The sequence below is a fragment of the Mus musculus genome, chromosome 1, assembly GCF_000001635.26.
Source record: "Mus musculus strain C57BL/6J chromosome 1, GRCm38.p6 C57BL/6J".
NCBI classification, from domain to species: domain Eukaryota; kingdom Metazoa; phylum Chordata; class Mammalia; order Rodentia; family Muridae; genus Mus; species Mus musculus.
This window is the reverse complement of record NC_000067.6, coordinates 157595086-157604435: the sequence shown is the minus strand read 5'-3', so window position 1 is coordinate 157604435 and position 9350 is coordinate 157595086. Positions and strand designations below refer to the sequence as shown.

Sequence of the window (9350 nt, the reverse complement as noted above, 5' to 3'; positions counted from 1 at the left end):
TAATCATGTAACCCACCACTAAACTCCAGCATCCCAGCCAGCAAGCATAATTCTAATTCATGCTTCAGTAAAAATACAAATTATAATACAAATTTTGGACCCAGAGGGTCATTTGCAAATAATGAGAAATGCAAATTCTAAATCAATGAAAGTCCAGGGAGAACCTTGGCATGATGGCCACTCTGGTTCCCTGGAAGAGCTACTGCAGCCTTTTAAAGTGTTTGCTATGATCTCTGAGACAACGGAGGCCATGAACAAGCCCTGCTCATTTTGAGTGACAATTTAGCCTGTGGCTCAGACCACTATCGACTCACAGCAAATCAGAGAAGATTGAAATTCTAAGAGAAGCTGTTGGTTCCGAGGCTTTTAATGATTCAAATTTTCAATCAGAAGAGTCCTTTTTTTCCAGTTCATTACCCACAGATTCTATGGACCAACCAATGTGTACAGCCCATCTCGCCTTTCCTTCCTCTAGGACACAATCCTGTCCATCATTTTACTGAGCCCTGAAAAACAAAGCCAAAATATACACGTTCATCTCTCCTTCATTTCCCTTGGCAGGATTCCAAAAGCCCAAGAAACAAAGTTGGGGGAAGTGGGGGGGGGGGAAATCCCAACTTTTTCGAAAGCTTGTGAAACAAAGCTGATTAAACTGATGGTTCCTTAACAGCTTGGAACTGAAGGGAGATTCAGCATGGGCTGACAGCTCTGTGACAGAGGAGCGTCGGATGCAGGAACAGGGGAAAGAGGAGAGCAACTCAGCCTCAACTGTGTCCATCTCATAGTGCCAGTCCACCCAGGCTCCTGAAGATGAAAATAACTCTGAAACACACAGGGCTGTTGGGGAAAGCAGCTGACAATTACAAGCACGAGGAGGGAAACAGGAATAAGTTCCCACTGTGTGAAATTGCATGTTATTGAATTGATTGAGTTGTCATTCAGAAAAGGTGATTTTTAGGAATGAAGCCAGCAAGCAAATAAATAGAGTAGAAATTCAGATAAAACTCATTCAAGTATCACTACTGGAATACGTAAAAATGAAAGGAGTGTAGCGAGTAGAGGTAATGTCATTAAACAATGACAGTGAAGGTCATTTCTTACTCCATTTCTTCTTTGGCTTATGGGCTGTCATTCAGAAAAGCCACTGGCGGCATATTGTCTTATCAAGAGTCAGGGCCAGTAAGACCTCGGTAATATTAAGAAATTCCCATGTTCTGTCCACGACATAACCCACCCTCACCTCTAGCCTCTTCTGTGTAACACACTCACTAAGATTGTTCCTGTGGTCAACCAGTTGCAGGAGCTATATAGAACTTCCCTACATATCATCAGGCAAAGCACACCACTAAGTATACATTCTTTTTACTAACATATAAAGAATTAGGTTTCATTAAGGGTTTTTTTTTTCCAAAAAAACTACTCCAAGTACACTTTCTATAAATATGTGGCAGATTTATGTTTTGTCAGAGTTACTGCTATTCAAGGGAGATCAACTCAGTGTATTGTTTTTGTGTTGTTCTAATCAAAGTGCCCAATAGAAACAACTTAAGTGGGGAAAGGTCCTGGCTTAACAGGTTCAGAGACGTTTCAGTCAGTCCATGATAGCAGAGAAGATGTTAAGAAGACTCTCAGTCGAACAACACCTGGGTTGTGTGTATAGAACGTAGTAGGTTCTCAACAACAAATGCTCTCAGTGAACGAAGAAATAATGACCCTCTGGCAGCTCCCTGTAGTAGCAGGAGTCTGGAGGTGGTGGAATGAAATCCCAGCAATACATACAAATTTTGGAAGAGGCCAACTCAGCAAGCTTAGAGAACATATGCATGCACTCTCCCCAGTGCTCAGACACTGTGAGCATGATCAGCCAGGAGTGGACAGCCTGGATAGGCAGAGCCAAAGAGGACCACGTTTACTCCTGTTCCAAACCAGTGCCCGATCGACAAATATAAGAGTGAGCTGAAGTGGAAAGATTACAGTCAAGGATGTTCATCTGAAACCCAGGGTCCCAGCCCCTGCATAACCAGACTGCGCCCTCAAACAACCCGTTTAACTTTTCTAAGTCACAGGTCCCTCCTCATAATTGAGGGCAGCGGTAAGACTGATTGGAGCATTTGAGAAGCAAAGAGCCTATCCGGATGAAAGCATCCCGTGGCGCTCTCAGTGTGGCTGTTTGTACATTAAGCAGTATTCTATGTGAATCCTATGCTAAATGTATCGACTCACATTGTAATTATAGAGCTACAGCTTTAGCTTCTTGTTAAAAAATTTAAACATCGAACAGGCAAATTGAGTTTAAGGGGAGGCCGGAGAGGCCTCCCTAGACCCTGAAATTACGCCATCAACTTGGTGCATTGCCTCTTAGCAGAGCATTGCTTGAAGTTGTGAGGGGCAGCAGCCTCAGTATGCAGAATGTTTAACTGTCTGCTGGAGGGCATGTAAATAAAACCTTCACTAAGGTAAACACTTGTTCAGTTTTACAGCCTACTCACACGTAAATTTTATGTCCCATTATGATATATGACTTCTATGTGTTTGGAAGTCTTGGAACATCACTCATTTGCAGAGTCCTCTAAGTAACTGACCGATAAATGGTTATTTACTTACTAGCTTTCATGGCCCATGAAAGTCTTTAAACTGGAACACTGTCCCTAACTACCCATTAGTGATCATGGTAATTCTTCCTAACGGCATGTGAGCCAGTTCCTCTTGACAGCCTTAGTGGCATGGATGGAGTGAGGAAAGATCCATGCTCAACCCAGGGGACTCAGTACATTGTCTAGTCAAAAGATACAAGTGTGCCATGTGCCTGTTATCTCATCACATGAGAGGGTTAAGCAGGAGTTCAAAAACAGCTTGTGTTCAGCATACAGTCTGTGTCATTAACATGGGGTCAGTCCAAGAAAGAACATGGGTGTTAAATGCAGCATCTGCTCCTAGATCAAGTCACCAAGTCCTCAATACCTACTTGCTGGTCTCACATTAAAATGACTGTTCAGCCTTCGCGGCTGCATTGGCAGCCATGGGTATGCTCAGGCTACAGAAGAGGCTGGCCTCTAGTATCCTCCACCGTGGTAAGAAGAAGGTCTGGTTGGACCCCAATGAGACCAATGAAATCACCAAGGCCAACTCCTAACAGCAGATCAGGAAGCTGATCAAAGATGGGTTGATCATCCAGAAACCTGTGATTGTCCATTCCTGGGCTTGCTGCCCAAAAAACACCTTGGCCCGACGGAAGGGCAGGCATATGGGCATAGGGAAAAGGAAGAGTACTGCCAATGCTCAGATGCCAGAGACGGTGACCTGGATGAGAAGGCTGAGGATCCTGCACGAGCTTCTCAGGAGATACTGGGAATCTAAGAAGACTGACCATCATATGTATCACAGCTTGTACCTGAAGGTCAAAAGGAATGTATTCAAAAAAATAAATAAATAAACAAGCGGATTCTCATGGAGCATATCCACAAATTGAAGGCCTTGTCTAAGGCCCAGAAGAAGCTACTGACTGACCAGGCTGAGGCCTGCCGGTCTAAGACCAAGGAAGCACAGAAGAGCCAGGAGGAAAAGCGCCTCTAGGCCAAGAAAGAAGGGATCATCAAGACTCCATCCAAAGAGGAAGAGTCCAAGAAATAAAGCTTCTCTCGTGTCTGTACATAGTGGCCTGGCTGTGGCCTCACATGGATCAGTCATTAAAATAAAACAAGCTTTTGCCTATATATATATACATATATATATACATACATATATTAACACATGGCACACTTTTATATATATGAATGACTGACTGTTCAGCACTTGCGGGCATCTCCAGGTGTAAAAGAGACATAGGCACAGGAAATCCCTTCCCTACAGACACCTGTGAATGCTCTGAAATAATAAGTCAGATCATTCTAGGGCAAAAAAGCCATCCGCAGACTAGTGGCAAAATGAATCCAGATTTTGCTTGCAGGATTTGCTTTGCAGTACATTTGTACAGTGTTATAAAAGAAATGTGGGGGTTAAAATGGTTTTTAATATAACAGTGGTTATTCCCACAGTAACCATAGTATAATGGTTATTATAACAACAACAAAAAAATCAAGTGTTTTTTTTTCCAGAAAATGTGCCAACGTTGCATATAAGCATTTCACATAGAGCATTCATGTGATACAGCAATCCCATTAAATAGGTTTATCATCCCCACTTTGGAAATGAGAGTTCTGAGGCTCAGAAAGGCTAAGTAAGTCACTCCAGTGTTGCAAAGCACCCAGACCAGGAAATGGCTCCACCCACATTTAGGGTGACCCTCCTCACCTCAGTAAAACTGATGAAGATGATCTCTTCCACCACAGAAAGGGTTTGTCAGGGCCTCTAGACCAGTGCCTCTCAACCTGTAGGTTATGACATATATGTCGGATATCCTGAATACCAGATATTTATGTTATGATCCATAACAGTAGCAAAATGTCAGTTAAGAAGTAGCAACAAAATGATTTTATGGTTGGGGATCATTACAACATGAGGAACTGTATTAAAGGGTCACAGTATTAGGAAGGTTGAGAACCGCTGTCCTAGATCCTGTCAAGTTTGCAATCAATGCTAACCATCTCAAAGTACAATGGTAAAAGCCTTTGAGTGTCTAATTAAAAGCTGTGGACTCAATTCTACCTGCTAAAACTATACCACTTTTCACCTCGTAGATTTCATAACATAAAACTGTAATAAATACTAAAATAGCTATCCATCAACTGGAAAAGAGGAGAAGTGATTGTTGGAAACTACAAAAGGAAATTTTTTTTAAAGAAATGAGATTATTATAATAAGAGTCATCTCTTCCTTTGAAGTAATGAAATGTGATTTTCACATTTTCTTTTTTTTTTTTCCATTTTTTATTAGGTATTTAGCTCATTTACATTTCCAATGCTATACCAAAAGTCCCCCATATCCACCCCCCCCCACTCCCCTGCCCACCCACTCCCCCTTTTTGGCCCTGGTGTTCCCCTGTACTGGGGCATATAAAGTTTGCAAGTCCAATGGGCCTCTCTTTCCAGTGATGGCCGACTAGGCCATCTTTTGATATATATGCAGCTAGAGTCAAGAGCTCCGGGGTACTGGTTAGTTCATAATGTTGTTCCACCTATCAGGTTGCAGATCCCTTTAGCTCCTTGGATACTTTCTCTAGCTCCTCCATTGGGAGCCCTATGATCCATCCATTAGCTGACTGTGAGCACCCACTTCTGTGTTTGCTAGGCCCCGGCATAGTCTCACAAGAGACAGCTACATCTGGGTCCTTTCGATAAAATCTTTCTAGTGTATGCAATGGTGTCAGCGTTTGGATGCTGATTATGGGGTGGATCCGATTTTCACATTTTCAAAATACTAATGATAATTTGGAGGCTAAAGTATCGAAAATGCTTAATGGGTGTAATCAGGGGCCATGTCGCTCACTCCCCACCCCACCCTGCTTTCTCTGGTTCAGCCAGTTCGTAGTTTATAGTGGGTTAAGCGGGTAGGCCTCCAGCCTCAGTTTTCACTAGGGTGTTAAAACTGGGAAATAAGTTAACAGCTTAGTCTGAGGCATTCGCCTTTTGGAGACTTCTTGGGTATTCAGGGCTTAGCCACCTGTCAGAAAAAGGTTAAATACCAGATCTCTCTCTGCTCAGAACAAAGATACTCACTGAGCACCCTGCCTGTTGGGTACGGTGCTGAAACTGGGGAAACAAACAGAAAAAATGGGCTCTGTGAACATAAATTTTAATATAAATTAATATAGTAAATTAATATGGCAGCTGTATTTCTTTATCCTAACTAGTCCCTCAATAACAACACAGAGAGACAAAGTACTTGGGCAGTGTATCTTAATTCCCTAAATTAATCTGGCTACCTCCTAGCCAGAATTTCCATAATACTGGCATTTAGTGCTTTCCATTCTCCACCTGAACTCTGTGAACTCCTTCCTTCTTCCTCCTTCCTCCTTCTGTCTCATAGCTCAATCAGTCAATCCCTTCTCCTCTCCCATCCCCACCCTCTCTCCACCCCCACCCCCACCCCCACCTCCACCTTCCCCTACCTGATGGAAGTCCCACCCTATTCTCTCTTCTGCCCAGCCATTGGGTACTCAGCTTTTATTGACAAGCCAGAGATTGAATATATGGTAAGAATTGTTTACACAAACTTGAGACAGGGAGTTCTTGACACAAGCATTACAATGTTATGTCCAGACTGAAACAAGATCTGAGAGCAGAGAAGTCAGCATTTGAATAACACAAGGATAACCTTTACACAGTACACAAAAACATTATGCCTACAGGCTCCTACCCTTCAGTTGCCCACAGTCAGGTAGAACTTTCCTAATCCCCTGGGACTGCTGGAGCAGAGCATCTGTGCGTCCTGAGCTGAGATATTACCTCCATCTTCACACCTTATCTGCACCTGGGCAAGGAAAAGGTCTCTTCTCCTGCGCCTAGCAATGGGGAAGACATTTCCTTTATCTTTGATTTGTTTGACATCACGTCCAGGGGTCACATGTTAATATCCAGTTCATCAAAGGCCTGGCCCCTTGGGTTCATTTCTTTCCATCCCTCCTGCAGACATCATAGACATTTACCAAAGTAAATGTACCAACTGCTTGGGACCCTTCCACAGTCTCGTCATTCCAGCAGGAATATTCTTGTCTCTCCTTCCCAGGCCCCCTGACCTCCAGGGTTCTTGCATTCAAGTATTAGCTTAACCATCACTTCTGAAAAGGTAGATCTTCTCCCCCGACAGCAGGCTGCACATCTGGCAATTACCCCCCCCCACATGTCCCCTTGTTCCCTTTTTATAGCTCTTACCACACTCATAAAAATCCACCTGTTGTCTCCTCCCCCCCCCCTAGACCATAAACTTTAGAACAACAAGACTTTATCTGTCTTTCTCCCCATCAATACCCTGATCATCCTATAGCAGGTGCTCACTAAATATTTGTGATGTCCTGCATTGTGCTGAAATAATTCACTTATAGAAGAAGAAGAAAAGGCATGATGCAGGATTTCCTGGCTCCAGATTTCCCTTCCAACTCACTTCAAAAGAGCAATTTGATTTCTCCAACCACCCTAAACCTTTCTTCTCGCTCCCACCGCAGCTTCCTCGGCTCTCTGCCCATGTTACACTTGTCAGCTGCTGTCTTTTCACCAGTTCCTGAAAGGAAAAAGGCATGTCTTCCTCCCTCCACGCTCTGGGTTCTGAATTCCTCATGCAGAGCTGAGGCTCAAGAAACGTTGACTGATGCTGGTGCTCGACTTTAATCCCAGCACTCGGGAGGCAGTGGCAGGCAGAGCTCTGTAAGTTCAAGGCCAGCCAGGTCTATGGAGTGAGTTCCAGAACAACCAGAGCTACACAGAGAAACCCTGTCTCCAAAAAAAGGGAAGGAAGGAAGGAAGGAAGGAAGGAAGGAAGGAAGGAAGGAAGGAAGGAAGGAAGGAAGGAAAGAAGGAAAGAAGGAAAAGAGAGAGAGATAGTCAATTGAGAGATGACAAGAAATTAAATTTGTTTCCAAAAATATTTTATGATTCTCTACCTAGTAGATTTTTTTTCAATCTGTGACTCTTTATTAACTGACCAGATTACAAAAATACTATGGGAAACACCTTAGTTCATCTGTCTAATAAGTCTGTTTATCTGATCTTCCCTGTTGCCAGCATCTCCACCTTCCACAAAGTGAGTTGTCTTTTTCTTCATTCCACCTCATGAGAAAGATAATTCGAAGGGCCACGGGAAGTTATTTGCTTCCTTGAAGCGTTTCCCAACTGTATAGACGAAGAAGCTGCACTACCTTGCGGACCTTTGGGCTTACTCCGTTGATACCTCGAATTCTGATGACAAACGCCAGTTTTGGTTCTGTGAGCACATAGAAGTTTCCAGCTTTCCTTGGCATCCCGGCCATCTGAATCTCAGTCCGGGACATCTGCCTGCACTCCTTGTGATAGCGCTGTGCCTTCTCATAGATGAGCTTCCTCCTTGCCTTTCACAGTATCTTCAGGGCAAACTTCTTCCTCACCTTCAACTCTGAAATTCCTTTGCTCTTGCTTAAGGGTTTCTGGCACAGCAGAAACCTTTTTCTTAAGAGTTTTTGGCACAACTGCAACCTTCTTTTGCTTCCCTGGAACAGCCTCCATGGTTCCAATCAGAAAAGGAGAGAGATTTTTAAAAACAAAAGATAGCTTTCTAGGCATGGTGGTTTGAAAATGCTTGGCCAAGGGAGTGATACGATTTGGAGGTGGGGCCTTGTTGGAGTAGATGTGCCCTTTGGTTGGAGGAAGTATGTCACTCTGGGGATGAGTTTTGAGAGACCTTCCTCCTAGCTTCCTGAAAACCAGTCTTCTCCTGTCTGCCTTTGGAGCAACATGTAGAACTTTAGGCTCCTCCAGGCCCACATCTGCATGTGTGCTGCCACACTCCAGCCTTGATAGTAATGGACTGAACCTCTGAACCTGTAAGCCATCCCCAATTAAATGTCATGCTTTATAAGGGTTGCTTTGGTCATGGTGTCTCTTCACAGCAATGAAAACCCTAACTGAGACACCGGGTGTGTGGAAATCTGAGGGGGAGCCTTTCTACAAACAGGAAACTCTATGTGTCCCTACCCAAGCCTCCAAATCTGAAAATAAGTATCTTGTTGGCACTGAAAAGAAAGTATTCTTTTTGTCTTCATTGATCACAGACAAAGCCTGGTCCTGCCAGCTATAATCATGTTCTAGAAGGCTCTGAAATAAGGTGCCAATGCCCACTCTGACATAAGTCAACTAGGACTACCTTCCTCTCATTGGGACTACAAGGAGCACCTGAGTGTGAAGACCTGAGGACAGAGTCTCAGCGTTGGCAGGAAGTATTAATGGCACCCTATTGCTTGCTAGACAGGTCCAGCCTCCATAAGGGTCTCTCAATAAGGTCCCTGTCTCCATACCAACTGACCCACTGTCAGAACCACAGAGAATCTGTGCCATCTTGCCTGGCTTTTGCACCAGCATCCGGCCTCTCAGGAGCTCTGCTAAGCCTCTCAACTACTTTTTCTCATGGGCAGAGACAGGAAAGGCCCCCGCACAGAAACCCCTGGGTATGACACTAATCCATTCGCCTGCTTCTATGTCACATTTAATTAATCACTCGATACAGAATTATCCGTACTGAAACTCCGAACTAATGAGATGCTGTGAAGCCTTCGAATTGGGGATTACAAACTGCCGCGTGTCTCACCAAGGTCAGTTTAGATTGTTCTAAAGCTATTAGTACATGATCACCTCTCTTTAACCTGAAACCCCTTTACTTTTCATTAAAAAAAAATAAAAAAGGAAATATCAGAGTGTTTTGGAGGAGGCAAAGGGCGACGCTTCGTT

The 9350-nt window shown here is 43.8% G+C and overlaps 1 pseudogene; it reads left to right on the top strand.

Moving 5' to 3' along the window:
* Gm7412 (predicted gene 7412) lies at positions 2999–3710 on the top strand (annotated as a pseudogene).